The sequence below is a fragment of the Coptis chinensis genome, chromosome 8 (assembly GCF_015680905.1).
Source record: "Coptis chinensis isolate HL-2020 chromosome 8, ASM1568090v1, whole genome shotgun sequence".
NCBI lineage: Eukaryota > Viridiplantae > Streptophyta > Magnoliopsida > Ranunculales > Ranunculaceae > Coptis > Coptis chinensis.
In genome coordinates, this window is record NC_141463.1 from 40,691,546 (window position 1) to 40,707,480 (window position 15,935).

The following is a 15,935-nucleotide window of genomic DNA, read 5'->3' on the forward strand; positions in this document are numbered from 1 at the left end:
CCTGTAGGTCCCCTTGGTTTATATTACCATTACACTGAATACTTTCTATTTCGGCGTGTGTTTGTTAACTTAGGATTAGGCAATCGCTTGACTTGGAAACACGCCGGTTTGGTTATTATTTTGGTTAGAAGACATGTCAATAACCTTTTGGCACAAAGACTGCATCATTTGCATCGTTTGTTTCATCATATTAGAGTTTTGATCATGCTGATCTTTCATCAAGTTGGAGTTTTGTTGCATAATTTGATTTTGTTTCTCCAACAAGGTCACTACTACTTTGTCTGTAGATGGTTGTATTGGAATTAAAGCTTGTTGAGCATTCATGTCTTGATGTTGATAGTTCTGGGTTATGGGTACTAAACCTCTATTCTGGTCACCTAAGTTCCCTTGTCCTTGATGTTGAGTTAATTGGTTGAAGTGTGATGGTTATGGTGGTGTTTGTGCATAGACAAGAGGACAATAGAAGTCAAAATGCTCAAGACTATAACAGACATTACAACGAGTAGAGTTAATGTTCATGACTGGAGTGGGTTGTTGTTGAACAGAGATGGCATCTACCTTTTTAGTGAGGGCATCAATAAGAGTTTTAAGCTTGCGATCATGTTTAACCTCAAGAGAAGAAGAAGAGGAGCGGGAGGAATCGTTTCCTCCCCAATTGTTATTCTTCTTAGATTGATCTTCTAAGAATTTATAAGCCTCCAAGGCTCCTTTACTAGGAAAACTACCCCCAGTCATGATATCTAGAACCTCCTTATGATAATGTGAAAGCCCCTTGAAGAAAGCACGAACAAGCGTGTCTTTCGCAAGATTATGTTGCGGGCATTCAATGAGAAGATCGATGAAACGATTCCGTGCCTCCTGAAAAGGATTCATGAGGATTACGGAAGAAATGAATCTTGTGAAGCATTTCATCTGTCTTTAGTGGTTGGTAAAATTGTTCCATGAACAATTGAACAAGTTGAGCCCATGAGTCCACAGAGTTTGGCATTTGGGCGTTAACCAAGACGTTTGCCTTTGTCGGCTGGGGTGAAAAGAAAACACCCTAAGTTTAACTTGATATGGACTTACGCTAGGATGATGGAATGTAGTGAGAACTTGGTCTATCCTACGTCTGTGCTGGTAAGGCTTCTCGTGGTCTAAACCATGAAAACCCGGTAACAAGTTAAATATATTAGGGGGATTCGAAAATCCCCCACTAGGTCTACAAAGAACGATGCACCCACTTAGGGCCATCGTTTAAGGCTTTATAAAAAATCGAGAGAGGGAGTCTCTTGTTCTTTAGCCATTGATGCAAGTGTAGTGTGTGAAATTCTAGATAGGCGTGTTGTATTTATTTCTATGAAAAACAAGCCCGATTATACTAGAACTAAAACTCCTCCCACGTAAGAGGCGAGGAGTGGAAGAAGGAGTACTGAATGCCTCCTTGCTACGCGCTTTGAATAAGCGCCTTGTATCACAGCGATCTCAGTGTATTTAACAAGTTATAAACACTGAGTAACTTGGAGAAATAGAAATTTGAACTAACCTGTGAAAATTGGGCTGTTCACGCTGAATTTTCCTTCGAGGGCGCGGGTGCCCTCTGTTTTTTCGAATGTCCACTGTTTTGGGTGCGGTCGCGCTCGGTTTGGGCGCGGGTCGCGCTTCAGGGTTTTCAAGTTTTAGGCCTTTTATCGTACCCCAAAAAAATTGAAATTTTTACAGTAATTTTCTAAGACGTCTATCAAGTAGCTTGTAAAATTTCAGATCAATCAGAGCTATGAAAGTCCCTCTACTACCCTGAAAAGTTTGCAGAACAGTTTTCGGACACAATACAAACAACCGAATGGTTAACCCATCAAAAAAAGCCAAAAATTTCCAAATTTTTACTGGAGACTCCTGACAGATCCTACTTGTTCTTGTAAAAATTTAGAGAAATTGGAGTTCTACAACCTCTCCTTATCGGTTGGTGTTCCAGATATTAAGTGTTTGCAACACTGCAGAAACACACTGGAAACACTCTACTATTTAGGAGGTCAAAACAAATCCAAAACTCGTTAAATTTTAACTACAAACTCCTGACTTAGGATAGATACTCCTGTAAAAATTATAGAATTTTTAGAAGTCCCTAAGTAACCTTACTCGTTTGTTTTTCAAGAACATACGGTGTGAAAACTGAAATGCAGCACTGTAAGGATCATATTTTTTCACAAGGTAAACCAACTTTGAAAAATCTGAAAATAATTCAGTAAATCAACAACACATTAGATATTATGTCTGAAAATTTTCAGAATTTTCGAAAATTTAGAAATACCTTCACCGCAGTGCTTTTCTCTGTGAATCCGCAGCCCCTATGCCTAAAACAGTGAACAGTTTCGAAAATTCAAGAAATAAGAATGAAAAATTAAAAGGGTGGGTGGGTAGAGAATGGGGGATTTCCCCTTGGATTCAAACAATTCAATTCTTGTCTTGAATGAGATTAAGATGGTAGTGGCACCATTTGATAAAAGTGATTTTATGTATTCTAACTATCTATGCGTAAACACAAATAATCAATTTACGTAAATACGTTTTTATATCAATATTCCTACTCTCAATAACGAAGTAATATAAGAGAGTCAGGATTCGTTCCACTCTTAAACCTCAAGACTTAAACAAATTCAACTAATCAAAACCAAAAGGAACAATGGTGAGAGTAATGATTTGATGTGAAATTTCTATTCTACCATTCCCAACAATTGAATCTAAACAAGACATAGTATAAAGATTTGAACTTTATTTGTTTAAACTCAATTCGAAACTACTCTTGCAATAATTGAATTAAACTAATAATGACAAATAAGTAAATCTAAGGATTTAAGCTAATAAATAAATGAAAATGAAACTAGATTATGGAGAACTAATTAACTTTATTTATCTAATAGAATAATAAGAACAAGATATGATTGAATGAATAACAACTATTTTATTTATCTAATGAATGATATTCAATGATTTAAATAACTAATCTAAAACAAAGAATGAAACTAATTAATAGAATGAAAACTAAGTAATTAACTAATCTAGATCTAACTTTTTCTAACCCTAAACTCCATTAACATTAGCTTCCTAACCTAACTTACTTTCTAACCTAACTATCTACCTTTAACAAAGAGTCAAGCTTTTGTTTTTATACTTTCAGATCCAAAAATCGTGCATGGGCTTGGAGCCATGTTTTGGGCCGGAAAATCGGGCCCAAAACCCAATACTTTCAGTCCAAAAAGGCCTCTTCAGCTATAGTTGACTTTGACAAACTTTTTATCCACCTATACTCCTCTGATTGGACCAAAGTTTAGACCATTGGGAAGCTCTTTCCGAGCCGGTCGTTTTGACGTAAGGTAGGCCCAATTCCGAGGTCTGAGTCCAAAGATATGGTCTTCAGAAGTTCTGTTGACTTTGTGCACTGTTTCTGCCCGCGTGGACTTTGACTTTTCATCTTTTGACCAGGCTTTACAGAGGCTTTGTCTCCTTGAATCTTGGCCTTTATTCACAGAACTCCTTAGCAACCGACCTTTGCTCCTTTATCTCGCTAAAGTGGCACATTTCTGCACATAATAAACTTTGAAACCTGAAATATATAAAAACACGTAATCAGCATTAACTCTTAATTATTACTCACATAATTGGTCTAAAAGTATGATTGTTAAGGGGTTAAAACTACAGTTTTGGGCTCTTATCAATAATTCATGCGAAATAGTTCCAGTCACACCACCCGTGACTACTACACCAACACAACCGGATCGTCTTGACACCTTCATACAAGTGAGCCAAAAACTTTTCCAAACCATGGCTCAATCTAACTAACAGCTTCTACAATCTGTTAATAATTTAACCCAACAGTTGGCTCAAGATAAAGCCCAACCCAAAGGTGTGTTTCCAAGTCACGAAATGCCTAATCCTAAAACAACAAATACAGCCTTTGAGGTAACCGATAATACTAGTAATGAATATGAAAATGTAGGTGAGCTAAAGGCTATCACCACTCTTCGTTCTGGTAGAGTGGTTGATAACAAAGTAACTATGCCTATAGTTACCCCACCAGTAGCCCCTACACCTGCTATTTTACTAGATACTGAAATAGAAACTGAAGAGCCTACCACCGTAGAGGTACCCGCCACAACACAACCTAAGAAACAAAAAGCCACCGGTTAAACATCCAGTGATACCATTGCTAAATATAAACAGAAACCACCGTTTCCACAAAAATTAGCCGTGTTAACTAGGGATACTAATTATGAGGAGATTAGGGACGTTTTCAAGACTCTAACTATAAACCTTCCTTTCCTCGAAGCTATTAAAAAGCTACCACACCATGCTAAGTTTCTTAAGAAATTGTGTAATACTAGGTGTAAGACCAATATACCAAACGACGCCTTTTTAACAGAAGAATTCCCAACTCTATCCAACATAATGGAATTGTTAAGTACAAGGACCCCCTGGTCGCCCCACGCACAATGCACCTTAGGAGATTCTTATACGACGAGCGTGTTATTAGACTTGGGGGCTAGTGTTAACTTACTCCCATTTTATTTGTATAGACAAATAGGTCTAGACGAGATGCAACCCACTAAAATGATGTTGCAATTAGCTGATCGGTCTATTAAGTATCCTAAGGGTGTCATCGAAAATGTTCTGGTAAAAATTCAGGATTTCTACTATCCGGCTGATTTTGTCATCCTCGATACAGAAGTCGTTAACGACTCTGTCCCGATCATCTTAGGGCGTCCTTTCCTGGCAAATACCAATGCACTCATTAATTGCCGCGACGGTTCAATGTCCATGTCTTTTGGTCATCTTGCTGTTGAAGTCGATGTTTTTCAAACAAAGACACAGTTACCCGATTCGTCTATGGATGGAGAGGTTAGCATGATCGAGAGCTTTGCTCGAGATTATTTCAACAACACATTCCCTGATAATCATATGCCCAAATTTCTTTCCTTTGGAAGTTCAGACTCCAACATTTCCATCCCTACACTAGTCGATACACATATTACGGATGAGGATGAGATAGATGACTTTCTCAAAGATGTAGAGGACTATCATAGTAAGGAGGATATGACCAATCTAGATAAGCAATTCGATGAGTTTCTTAGAGCAGGTCATGATTCACCCTATCAAGAACTACTTTCCACAACATCCAACTCGACTTCCCTCCTTCCACCCTTTCAAAGGAATCTCGAGTTTGCACTCGATCCATTTGTTTCTTCTGTGCTTCATAAGTTTTTAAATCCACCTAGTAAACAAATACTTCAGAAGACAAAAGCATTTGACACCTTCATTTTCAGACTTGAGACAGTCCCTAACCACACCATGAATGAGTTTTGTTCTAAACCCACATCCTCATTGTTTACATGCTTTCCTTCTACAACTTACCCATATCCACCATATTCTCCACAACTATTCACTTTTCCACACTTATTTACTAGGACACCCTCTCGTTCAAAAATGAAAAAGAAAGTGCATGCTACGTTAAGTAATAGGGTTATCCGACTTCGCTTTCATTAGACTAGGTTGCGTCATAGGAAATATTGGTGCTTGATTGTGTTTGGATATGTTTTCTGTGATATTTATTTATGGAATGATCCACAACTATTTCGGTTGTTGATATATGATAAACTGCATGTTCATACATATGTTTAGATAAAGTCTCGAGTATCTGACTATAAACGACTCAACTTTTGTGTTTGGTGCATTCCCTTTCATTTCTATATATTAGTGAGTGCACCATTAAGGTAACTGGGCCCTCCCTACGGAGTGTGTGGATGTAAGTACTGGATCCTAAGTCCACGATTAACATAATTCACGTTTTCCACTCTTGCATGTTTTTCTCGGATTTTTGAGTCATGTTTCTCGACGGGGTGAATTATGTCTTTCTTGCTCATTGTTTTTCCTTATAAAAGAAAAAAATATTAAATAATAAACATAGTATTCTAGGAAGTCTCGGGAATCTGACTTTAAAAGACCCACTTCTAAAAACAAATTTTCTAAGCTTCGTTCTAAAAAATTTGTTTGTGGGTGGGGTGTTCGTGTTTCCATCCTAAAATGTTTTATGTCCCATTAGAATTGGTTAGGCCGTTTAATTGTATTCCGATTCGGGTTGACATAATCTATGAATTTAGAGTTCAGTCGTTCGCATAAAGTACGTTATGCACGCACTTTGAGGCGTTTTACACTATCTTATATGTCATCCACGGTCGGAATAGAGTGTTTTATGGATCATTGGATTGCAAATTCTCTCCTGATCATTTCCATATCTCATTCGCAAATATCAGACCGGCAACGAAGCGGCAATTTTGATTTGAAGTTTCGCGAAAAAATCGAAAAATTCACAAATTTCGATTTGGGCTTGGGCCCAACCCGCGCCCACAGGCAGCGCACTCGTGCCCTCACCTTAGCCCAACAGTCACGATCATCTTCTCAAAACCGCCATTAACGCCACCAAAGTTCCAAAAACCTAAAACAAAATAAAATTAAAAAGAAAACTAAATTTACCCACGCCCACAATCAAGACCCAACCCAAATCGACTCCAACCGCACCGCCCCACACCCTACACCGATTTACATCAACAAAAACCACCAGAAAATCAAATTAAATTAAAATTTTGGTCGCTGCTGCCATCGTCGCCACCACCACCGCTTTTTTTCAATCGGTCGATACAAATTCCACCACCACATCCCATTTAAACCCCCACTACATTCCAAACACTAAAATGGCTCAACAACGTCGAATTTTTCCAGAGCAAGCTTTTACTGGCGACCACTTCGCGCCGTTTTACGGTGACGAAATGATCAGTAGAGACTGGAATAGCTTGGGTACTCGACTGAAGCCTATTACCACGAGGACTTAGTCCGACGGTTCTACAATACGAGGGAGTTGGAAGGGACTAGGATTTTTGTTGTGGTGGCGAAGAGGAGGAAGGAAGTGACGATGGGGTTGTTGGCTGAGATTCTAGGCATTCCGCCTAGAATCCATCCGATGTCACGCTGCAGAGTCCCAATATAATGGGGTAGAGCCATTGATGAACGTGACGGTTACAGAAGGGAACTACAATGCGAGATCGCATTGTGTTCGCCAGGCATCCCTTAGGACCAACCAGCTGGCTGCAGCTCAGAGGATTGGTCGGAATGTCCTGGGGAAAGAGAAGGTCAGTGACATCGGCCTGAACTGCCTCCACATCTTATGGATACTCCAGGAGCAGAAGTACGAGTTCTGTATCTTGGAGTTCTTGCTTAGCATGATTAGGGGAGTAGGGAAGTCTATTGCACCTCTCCCTGTGTTGATAACCAAGATCATGCTGAAGTTGAGAGCAGCTCAGGCGTCTGATAGGTCTTACATCACCCTACACCGAAACCCTCGCATCTATAAGGAGTGTGTCCAACGAGTTTGGAGGCTGCCTGAGGATAGAGAAGAAGACGAGGAGGATGGTGGAAACGAGAATGCCGAGGAGGATGGGGGAAATCAGAATGCCTCGGAGGATGAGGAGGACTTGACTTGTTTTGATGCGGATGCCCTGGAGAGGTGTTGGTCAGATGCAGAACGCATGGCTGTGATTCATCGTGGCATGCGTTCGCTCAACACTATCTGCGAAGACCTCCGGACTCGACAGGCAACTATCCATCATAACTTCGAGATCCGTACCCAGAGAGAGGATGAGAGGTGGGAACAGATGAGGGCCGAGCTAGAAGCTCAGCGCCAGTTTCGGACCGACATGCTTGCACGATTCCCACCTCACGGGGATTCTCCTTCTGAGGACACACCATCGAGGCACGAAGTCGTCGCCCAAGGGCGATCTAATGGTGCCGCCCATCGGGAGCTCAGGAGCCATCTCCTGAGCGTGTGCCCTCCGCTACTAGTACAGGAGTGATTAGGGATAATATCGTTTGATGTTCTATTTTTATTTGTAGTTTCATTATTGTCATTTATTTTCATGTAAATTTTATTTCCGTAATTTGAATTTTGTAGTGAAATGTACTTCGAATGAAAATTTTAATATAATGTGGTTATTTTCATTATGCGTGGTTGTTTAATATTGATCCCACCTTCCCAAATTGTTTGGGGGTGGTTTTATCTATTCCAGCATTATTTTTATATGACCCTCGTCTTAGAATTTATTGCGGAGTCAAGGTGAAAATATGGCCGTTTAGGCATATCTATGAATAAGTATCATGGTAGGATGAAATATCGATTAAATAGGTAGATTCTATCATAAATTCAACCTAAAAGATACTAGGTTTGATTTAGAATCAAGAAAATGATTTGTTTCGTTTGGTTTGGAAATTTTAGGATTTCGAAACCGCCGTAAATACTTTTTGGCAATTTCCGATCCGCTTTAGCAACTTAAAACCTATATAAACTTCATACATTCTACACTCACAACTCACACTACACCTAACCTCCATCACTCACCTTTCACTCCCGCGATTCCCTCGTTTCGGCTCATTTTCCGAAGTTTCAAGAACTACGGCCTTTTCAGCCTCTCTGCAATTTTTTTCCATTTTTTTTCGAGCGCTTTCGCTTCAGGTGAAGCACGACCCGTGCTCAAACACTGGATTTCCAATTCTTCGGAGCGCACTCACGCCCTAAGAGTGCACACTCGTGCCCTGACTTCCGTGGACCTAAAAAATTCCAGTTTTATGCGGGTAGTTTCCGGATCATTCGCAGCTATTCCAGAGCGTAATTTTGAGATGACATCTCCAACATTGATACCGGAACAGTCTTTCGAAGATTTGTTCCAAAGCACTACTTATGGTGCTTGGTTTCGTGGGTTTATCACATACGTTGGTTGGGAGCCGCTTATGGTAAGACCTGATGCACTTTATTCTCCAACTCTAGCATCTTATTTTTACGTTAACTGTATTTTCTTTGAAAGACCAGATGGAGAACAAGTGTTCTCCATCAACATTGATAATGAACCAATGGAAATTACCAGGTTCTTGCTAGCATTTGTTCTTGGACTTGCTATGCCCGCTGAAATACAAGACCCATGGTGTTATTGGGTAGATAATATGTATGTCTACACTTATGAGTTTTTGCATGAGTCGTATGGGGCGGGCATTTTCCGTATCGAGGACCAAGGGGACTATAACGTCGCTTTTGGTAGCCTGTCCATGAACATAGGAACTGTTATATTTTGGATCATGCGAAACATTTTAGGGGAATGGCGTTTTTCTTTTGTGAATGATGCCACTTGCAGCGTTTTCCTTGCTTTAGCCACGGGACGTATGTGTCATGACCTTCCCCGAACCTTGCTGTCTAGTTTAGCTCGATCCCATAGCATGAGGCATAAGTTCCTTCTTATGCCTGTTCTAGTTTCCCATATTATGCTATGTTTCTTTCCTGTTTTTTGTACACGTTTCACGGATTGGATTACGGTCGACACTGTACGACCCACCAATAGTATTATTCGATCCTTCCGTGCAATGACTTGGCAAGGGTGGAGGATACAACCTCATCAGGTTGCACCCTACACCCCGTCAGACCAAGTGGCCCTTAATAGGTTAGCAATAATAGATGATAAATGGCGGGAAGCCTGGCAAATTATCATGGCATGGCAGGACGCAAAGGAACCTCACTTCTTTATGGAAGAAGAGGATGAGGAAGATAATGAGTAATGCGAGAGATAAGGTAATTTTTCATTCTAGTTAGTATCTGCTTATGTCCCAAGCAATTTCATTCTTGTTAACCCCATAATGGGTAGAACTCGTATAGAGTTGCGTCAGTTTTTATTTCCTATATTAGTACGTTCTAACTTTGTTTTGCAGATGTTCCTGAATTTCACACGTTTCAATGGTATTTTTCCTACCCTCTTTATTTACAATAATTTGAGGACAAAGCATGCTTCTTGTTTGGGGGGGGCATAGAAACACTTGTAATTAAGGCATCTGCTAGGATATAGATTTGTATAATATGCATTTATTTTCTAGTTAAAATTTCAAAAATTCAAAAATATAAATAAATAAGTTCATGCTATACACTTAGGAATATTGGTATTGTTTTCCTTCTCTATGCTCTTAACAATCTAAAAGTCTCACGTAGCTTTTGCATCAGAATAATTGCTAGGAACTTAGGTTAATATGTAGGTAATAATCTTTGCATCTATCTATAAATATATTACATGAGTATCTATGATTGTTAGGAGTAAGTTTCTGAAATCTAGGCTAGAGTACTTATTCTACAAATCCTGTGAGAATATAGCCTAAAGCCTTATATGAGCGAAACATTTGAGAAATGACACAAGGGAGAAGTAAAATCCGGATAGACAAATCACACGTCCACTTGCTTGATCACTATGCCATATCCTAAGCGAGAATTTAGGCCCTCTTTGGATCGATATAGCCAGAAATTCAAACCTATGAATTATTTTCCGCTAGTCGCCCCTCTGAGCCTTTCTTTAGCCTTTCATAAACAACAAATCCTTTACCCTGTTATATAACAAAACAAAATAAAAAATTCAACCTACCCAATTTAGATAAGTCTAAAAATAGAATGAGGAAGAAAGAAGAAGAGAAAAACTTGTGTAAACAAAAGTTAATTAATGGCTTCAGAAAATAAAGAAAAGAAGTTTCCATCCAAAGAAAAGAAAAATAAAAATAGAAATAAAATAAAAACTCCAAAAATAGAATAAAAGGGAGTCAAAAGCCAAAGAAAAGAAAAAAAAAAAAAAAATGGCTAAGGATGGAACAAAGTGTAGAAGCAAAAGTAAATAACAAGGTTTTTTCTAGTTACATAATCTGAAGACTCTATTATCTCAGACTTGTCCTTTTTGAATATCCATTTCCTTCCTTCTTAAACCATCTCCTAATCCCCGCAACACCTAATAAAGACCTCTAACTCAATTAGGAATAGGTTAGTGTGATAGTAAGTGGCAGATGTGTTTGATCGACTCTGGCTTCCTTGTTGTCATTGATATTGTAAGGTAAAGTGTGCCCACCGCATTAATCGGAGTAGCGTGGAAACTTGAGTGGAAAAATCTTGACTAATATTGTGAGAACCTACTTAAGGACGCTATTCGAAGTTTGAGAAAACTTAACCTCGCTAGGCATTTAGTAGTATTACTCATTGTATATATGTTTATTATAAATGATTGATTATTATGCATATATTAGCTTAGGTTTTAAACTTGATTACTCTATATGCATTGCTAGTGAGAGGTATAGTTAATTTAGAGCATGAATACGGAGACAATAGTTTTATTTCTTAGTCGTTGTAGTATAGATGAAGTTTGTGAGTACCTTCATCGAAAACTCTCTCACGAGGCTATAACTTCGTCCACTAGGGAATTCCTAGTGGTTTAAGGCCTTGTTGCATATGGTCAATGCAATCGCGACTCAAATAAACGAGAGTAGATAGAACTCCATTTTTGGTCACATATTCTAATTTCTCATCTTTGCTTGAGGACAAGCAAAATGTTGTTTGGGGGTGGTTTGATAAGAGCCCAAAACTATAGTTTTAACCCTGTAACAGTCATACTTTTAAACCAATTATGTGAGTAATAATTAAGAGTTAACAGTTAACATGCATTTCAGGTTTCGTGTTTTGACAAAGATTCAAGGAAAAGAGCAAAGGTTGGTTACTAAGTAGTTCCGTGATTAAAGGCCAAGATTCAAGAAGACAAAGCCTTCCTAAAGCCCGGTCAAAAGCTGAAAAGTCGACACGCGCAGAAACAACACACAAGTCAGCAGAACTTCCAAAGGCCATATCTTTGGACTTAGACCTCGGAATGGGGCCTATCTTATGTCAAAACGACCGGCTCGGAAAGAGCTTTCCAATGGTCTAAGCCGTGATCCAATCAGAGGAGAAAAAGTGGACGAAAAGTCTGTTGAAGCCAACTGCAGCTGAAGAGATGTTTTTGGACTGAAAGAATTGGGTTTTGGGCCTGATTCTCTGGCCCAAACCATGGCTCCAAGCCCATGCACGATTTTTGGATCTGAAAGTATAAAAACCAAAGCTTAGCTCTTTGTTAATGGTAGATAGGAGGTAGAGAATAGTAGATAGAAAGTAGCCATTAGAATAGCTTCTAGATCTAGATTTAATTAGTTTTAATTAAGTTTAGTTTCAAATCCAATCCTTGTTTTAGATTAAACTCTTAGAATCATTACTCTTAATTAGTTTGATTAATAAAATAGATAGTTTGTTAATTTCGATTCTTGTCATTTATATTTGTGTTAGATCTGATTTCATTTATTACTTGTTATTCAATTCTTAGTTATTAATTAGATTTTAATTATTGTTTAATTTAGATTAGTAAATTTCAATTCTTTATACCATGTTTAGTTTTAATTTAATTGGAAATGATTGCGTAATGATTCTCGGCTAAACCTCCATTAGAGGGGGTTGAGAAGCCATGATGAAAACTTGATTCCGATTATCGTAAAGTCGTCGTAATTTCCTTTCCACTCTAGAAACGATTAGTTCACCATGAGAATGGGTTTAATCGTTCACATGCTAGTTATGAATTGGTAGGAATGCCATGTGTAATTAGGGATTAGGAAGAACCAATTGTTCTGCAAAGCAGTTCAATTCTGATTACGAAGATTCGTCGTTAATAGGATTAAGTTGAGTTAAGGTGGAATCAATCCCCCTCTAACTCCTTATAATCGAATCAACGTAGCATTTCCATAGTTATTTTGATAACCGACTAGTTGCATCTTGTGGGTAGTTGCATCGTAGTCTAGTTGCCACTTCGTAAATCTCTCATTAGACTTTAGTGTCAAAAGTACTTATACTTAGAGAACATTAACATGCGGAAGGACTAGGAGTGGGACGAACTCCCTACTCCACTATATCTCATAGGATTGAGAGTAGAATCTTTGATAAAAATAGACACGTAGATAGTTTTAGTTTACTTACGTTTTGAGTTCATCGTTCATTTCGTAGGTAAACTATTCAATTTTATCTTTTATCAAATGATAAGGAGTTAGAGGGGGATTGATTCCACCTTCCCAAATTGATTGGGGGTGGTTTTATCTATTCCAGCATTATTTTTATATGACCCTCGTCTTAAAATTTATTGCGGAGTCAAGGTGAAAATATGGCCGTTTAGGCATATCTATGAATAAGTATCATGGTAGGATGAAATATCGATTAAATAGGGCTCCACCCACCCACCTGCGCTTTATAAGTTCCGAACACGGCCTTAACCGCCCTCATACCGAAGCGACCATCTAAGTTATTGGACCACGGCGTGATCCGCCTCATACCGAGCGACCAGCACTAAGTTATCGGAACACGGAGCGACAAGCTGCTAAAGCAAAAAAATTTCCGGATTTCTGGTTTGTTTCAACCCGATTTTTAAGTTTTTCAGTGTTCTAACTTGTTATTTACAACAACACGCCAGAACAAGACGCTATTCATAAAGCGAAGCAAGGACGCTATCAGGTATTCCTTTCTTCCATACCTCGCATCTCCAGTTAGAGGTTCATACTAATATATTAAGATTGTTTGGATTGTTGTCGTGTTTAGACTTAGACTTGCATGAGATTAAGGTCTGGTCGGAGAAAAACACCGAACGTAATTAACCGTCAACGTCAACAAACAAATCTATCGAGTATACCAATCACTACACCTCTAGCTACTATTCCACCAACCACGCCGGACATAATGGCTAAAGAAAGAGAGACTCCTCTCTCCGACTTTTACAAAGCCTTGAGCGATAGCCCTAAATCTTGCATCGTTCTAGTAGACCCAGTGGGGGATTTTTGAATTCCCCCAAACATATTTAATTTGTTACCCGTTTTCCATGGTTTAGACCATGAAAAACCTTATCAACACATGCGTAGGATTGAACAAGTCCTTACAACATTCCATCATCCTATGGTTGGTACGGAACAAATTAAACTGAGGGTATTCCCTTTCACCTTAGCCGATAAGGCGGCGTCTTGGTTAACTGCCCAAGCGCCTAACTCTGTGGACTAGTGGGCTAAACTTGTTCAGCAGTTTATGGAACATTTTTACCCACCCCTAAAGATGGATGAGATGATTTCCAAGATTCATTTTTTCCGACAAAATCCTCATGAATCGTTTTCTGAGGCTTGGAATCGTTTCACCGATCTGCTTATTGAGTGTCCACACCATAACCTAGCAAAAGACACGTTAGTTCGTGCCTTTTTCAAAGGACTTCAACATCACCATAAAGAATTCCTTGACATAATGAATGGGGGTAGTTTCCTAAGTAAAGGAGCCTCGGAGGCTTACAAATTTTTAGAAGATCAAACTAAACGTAATAACAATTGGGGGGGTAGTGATGATATCCCCGCTCTGTTAGTTCTTTTTCAACAGTTAAGGCCGTCGATATGTTTGAGATGAAACCCGATCTAGAACTTAAAAATTTAATCGAATCTCTAACTAAAAAGGTTGACGCTATTTCTGTGCAACAAAAGCCTATCCTCGTCATGAATGTTAACTCCAACCCATGTAATGTCTGTTTTGAGTCCCGAGCACCGACTCCTATTGTCCTCTAGCCTGAAACAACAACAATTAGAGGAAGATAATGTTTACTCCATTAATAACTATCCTATTCCTAATGCCCCATGGAGACAACATCCCAACTTTAGTTGGCGAAACAATCAACAAGTTTCACCTCCAGGGTCTAATAACCAAAATGTTAGGCAAGCAAACAAATATAATCAAGCTCCACCTAGGCAAGGCCGGGGACTAAGTCGGAAATTATAATAATTATAACAACCAAAGCGCCTTGACCACGACAAGGTTTAGCACAAGGTCAGGGTAATTTTAATAGTTATAATACCAATAGAGGTATCGTTCCGGTTAACAATAGTAACTATCACAACCCACCCATAAATAATCAACGTGAGATAGTTCCAGTCGCACCACCTATGACTACTACACAATCACATCCGGATCGTATAGACGCCCTTATACAGGTTACCCAACAACTTTTCCAATCAATGACTCAATCAAACCAACAGATCTTACAATCCATAAATCAGGGCATACAACAGTTAGCCCAAGAGAAAGCCCAACCAAAAGGCGTGTTTCCAGGACAAGCCATACCCAACCCTAAAACAACAAACACAGCCTTTGAGGTAAATGGTAATACTAGTACGGAAACGGCAATAGTAGGTGACCTGAATGCCATCACCACTCTCCATTCTGGAAGAGTGGTTGATAACAAAGTAACTATGCCTATAGTTACCCCATCAGTACTCCCTACACCGGATATCGAACTAGATACCGAAGTAGAAATCAAGACCTACCACCAAGTAGAGGTACCCGGTTAAACAACAAACTAAGAAACAGAAAGCCAAGGTAACACATCAAGTCGAGCCATATGCTAAATATAGAGCAAAATCACCATTCCCTCAGAAGTTAGCCATGCTAACCAGGGATACAAACTTTGAGGAGATTAGGAACGTTTTCAAGAATCTAACGATAAACCTTCCTTTTCTCAAGCTCCCTAACCACGCTAAGTTTCTAAAAGAGTTGTGCATTACTAGGCGTAAGACCAACATACCTAAAGACGCCTTTTTAACTGAACAGTTCCCAACTTTATCCGAAAATAATGGAATCGTTAAGTACAAGGACCCGGTCGATCCCCATCAGTAAAATGCACCTTAGGAGATTCCTACACGACGAATCGCTTTATTAGACACGGGGTGAGTGTTAACTTACTCCCCAGTATTACTTGTATAAACAAATAGGTCTACAGAAATGCAACCTACAAAAATAACGTTGCAATTAGCGGACAGGTCAATTAAGTATCCTAAGGGTGTAGTGGAAAACGTGCTTGTTAAGGTTCAAGATTTTTACTATCCTGCTGATTTTGTTATCCTCGATACAGAAGTCGCCAACGACTCTGTACCGATCATCTTAGAGCGCCCCTTCTTAGCAACTGCCAACGCACTTATAAATTGCTGCGATGGTAAGATGTTCTTATCTTTTGGCTATCTTACAGTTAAGG

General features: G+C 39.1%; 1 non-coding gene across 1 annotated transcript; it reads right to left on the reverse strand.

Moving 5' to 3' along the window:
• Nucleotides 1–13,987: 13,987 nt before the first annotated feature.
• LOC147481464 (small nucleolar RNA R71) lies at nt 13,988–14,094 on the reverse strand. Its single transcript, XR_015207112.1, has one exon. It is a non-coding gene; the product is annotated as a small nucleolar RNA R71 (small nucleolar RNA).
• Nucleotides 14,095–15,935: the final 1,841 nt, after the last annotated feature.